Source organism: Triticum dicoccoides, chromosome 5A, assembly GCF_002162155.2.
Source record: "Triticum dicoccoides isolate Atlit2015 ecotype Zavitan chromosome 5A, WEW_v2.0, whole genome shotgun sequence".
Taxonomy (NCBI): domain Eukaryota; kingdom Viridiplantae; phylum Streptophyta; class Magnoliopsida; order Poales; family Poaceae; genus Triticum; species Triticum dicoccoides.
In genome coordinates, this window is record NC_041388.1 from 327,465,647 (window position 1) to 327,468,760 (window position 3,114).

Genomic DNA, 3,114 nt, shown 5'->3' on the forward strand with positions numbered 1-3,114 from the left:
CATATTATAGATACTAGCATCATGCTCCTCTTAATATTTGTTGACCACCAGAAAATACATACCCTGTGCCTCGTCAAGCTGCTTGTTCACAAGCGCAATGTCAGCATCTGCCGCGTCAAGTTACCGCCTCAGTCTAGCAAACTCAGCAGTTCGGCCAGCCACCGGACCCTCAGCCGCCTACACATGAAAGCAGCGCGATCATTACCTAGAACTATGATCCTCTGTTTGCCGCCTCTGGACAGCAACCAGAGTCTCAAGGGCTACTATATGTATAGAGCACACCTAGCGTGTGCGTACCATCAAAAAAATTATATTACTTTGCGTACCTCAAAACATCTTAGCAGGCTTGTAAAAGCCTCATGCAACCCATTTTTGGCGGATGAAATCCTCTCAACCACCGTACCCATTAAAGTACAATGCTCCTCTGAGATAGCTGCTTGCTCCAAAAGACCCATCAGTGCGTCCGATTGTGCACCGAACAATCCCAGACTCTTTCTGTTGCTCTCCTTAGGAGCCGAATACTCTGGACTTCGGGTGGCCGAAGGGTTACCTTCTGGCCTTGGCGGATTAGGAGAAATCCTCCGTGATGACACCTCAGGGTCGTCCGCCCCAGGAGGCGGGGAGACAGGCGGAGGCGTTTCGCTCTCCATCATCTCCGAAAGAGATCCCCCGAAGACGAACTCTATCGAGAAGGGCTACGATCCAGACTACAAGACATATGTTTATTGTCCTCGAAGATAAAGTAGGATATATTTACCAAAAGTACTCTTGTTCACTTATAGCTCGGTGGAGGGCTGGCCCCCTTGCGGGCACTGTGCGGTAAGGACGCCCTCCATGGCAGGGGCCCCTGGCGAAGGTTTCTTCCCTCATTTGGAAACCCTCGTTTCCAAGTCTTCAGAGGTGGTCCTTTTCCTTCCTTTTGGAGAGGGGATTCTAGATTCTTCTCCTCGATTATCCTCCTTTGCGGAGACATTAATTCCCCTGGTTTGGATGAGTAATGCGTGAAGCCCGCTTTCGGCTTCTTTATTCCTCCCTTTATCTTCCCCTGATGGCACTTGATAAGGTGCGTGCTCAAGCATCCTGGCTAGTACAGGATCCGGTGAGCCTTCGGGAAGGGGGGCCGAACACCTGATCATCTTCGTATTTCTTATCCAGTCTTGGCCAAGAGCGATTTTTTTCAGAATGATGTTGTGACAAATAAAAAGACAGCATGTTCGGCCACAGAATTACTTACGTGGGTATCTGGACGGTTGCAGTTGAGACCCGCATCCTTGGTGGTGTCCGGACACTTTATTCCTTATCCGAAGAACAATCCATACATCTCTTCGAGCATCACACCGAAGAATTGTTGAATAGTTCGCGGTCCTTCCGGGTTGAACTCCCACATACGGAGAGATCGACGTTTGCATGGCAGGACCCGACGAACTAGCATAACTTGCATTACCTTGACAAGACTGACATCCCTCTTAAGGAGATCTCTGATGCGACTTTGCAATGTCAGCATGTCATTAACTGGCCCCCAGTCTAGCCCCTTGTTGACCCATGATGCCATTTGCAGCGGGGGGCCCGAGCGGAAGGCGGGGGCAGCTGCCCACTTCATACTTCGGGGAGCTGTGATGTAAAACCACTACCGCTGCCATAAGTTGGACACCTCCGGGAAGGCACCCTTTGGCAATAGAGCGTCGGCGCCTTTGCCTATTATGGCACCTCCGCATTCTGCTTGTCGCCCATCGATCATCTTCGGCTTCACGTTGAAGGTCTTGAGCCATAAGCCGAAGTGTGGGGTGATGCGGAGGAAGGCCTCACACACGACGATAAACGATGAGATGTGAAGGATGGAATCTGGAGCTAGATCGTGGAAATTGAGCCCATAATAGAACATAAGCCCTCTAACAAAGGGATCAAGACTAAAGCCTAGCCCTCAGAGGAAGCGGGAAACAAATACGACGCTCTCGTTGGGTTCGGGAGTGGGGATGACCTGCCCTTGAGCATTCAGCCTGTGCGAGATTTCAGCGGTCAGATACCTGGCTTACCTTAGCTTCTTGATGTCCTCCTCTGTGAGAGAGGAGGCCATCCACCGACCTTGAAGGTTGGATCCGTACATGGTTGAAGGTCCGAAGCGCTTAGCCTGAGCCTTGGGTGTTGGAACTCGAGGTGGGGGAAGGGAAGGGTCGAGCGCGAGAAGAAAAGGACAGGCCTTGGCCCCTTTATAAAAAGGGTGAATACCAAGCGTCCTCCGCGTGGCCGTTTGGAACTTGCCTAAAATCGAGGAGTCATACTAACAAGCACGATTGGGTTACCCACACCCGTATTGATGAGAATCCCGTGATAAGGGGAACACGATCTCTGCTTCGACAAGACGTGCCAATAAAACCGCCTCGCAACACGTGGAGTGGCAGGCTGGGAAAACGGTTCGTAATGACCAGGCCACGACAGGACGTCACGTTATAAAAAGTTGTCAACAAATTAGATTTGTGGAATAATATACTCTACGGTGGTATGTGGAATTTATTTTGCAAAGCCGAACACAATCCTTATGTTCAAAATCTTCTATGGAGTATTCGGAGAATGAACCCGCCTTGCAATGCCGAAGACAATCTGCGCGCCGGACTCGTCGTCATTGAAGCCTGGTTCAGGGGCTACTGAGGGAGTCCTGGATTAAGGGGTCCTCGGACAACCGGACTATATACTTTGGCCGGACTATTGGACTATGAAGATACAAGATTGAACACTTCGTCCCGTGTCCGGGTGGGACTCTTCTTTGCGTGGAAGACAGGCTTGGCAATTCGGATATGTAGATCTCCTCCCTTGTAACCGACTCTGTGTAACCCTAGCCCCCTCCGGTGTCTATATAAACCAGAGGATTTAGTCCGTAGGACAAGAACAATCATAATCATAGGCTATTTTCTAGGGTTTAGCCTCTACGATCTCGTGGTAGATCAACTCTTGTAATACTCATATCATCAAGATCAATCAAGCAGGAAGTAGGGTATTACCTCCATCGAGAGGGCCCGAACCTGGGTAAACATTGTGTCCCCCGCCTCCTGTTACCATCAGCCTTAGACGCACAGTTCGGGACCCCCTACCCGAGATCCGCCGGTTTTGACACCGACA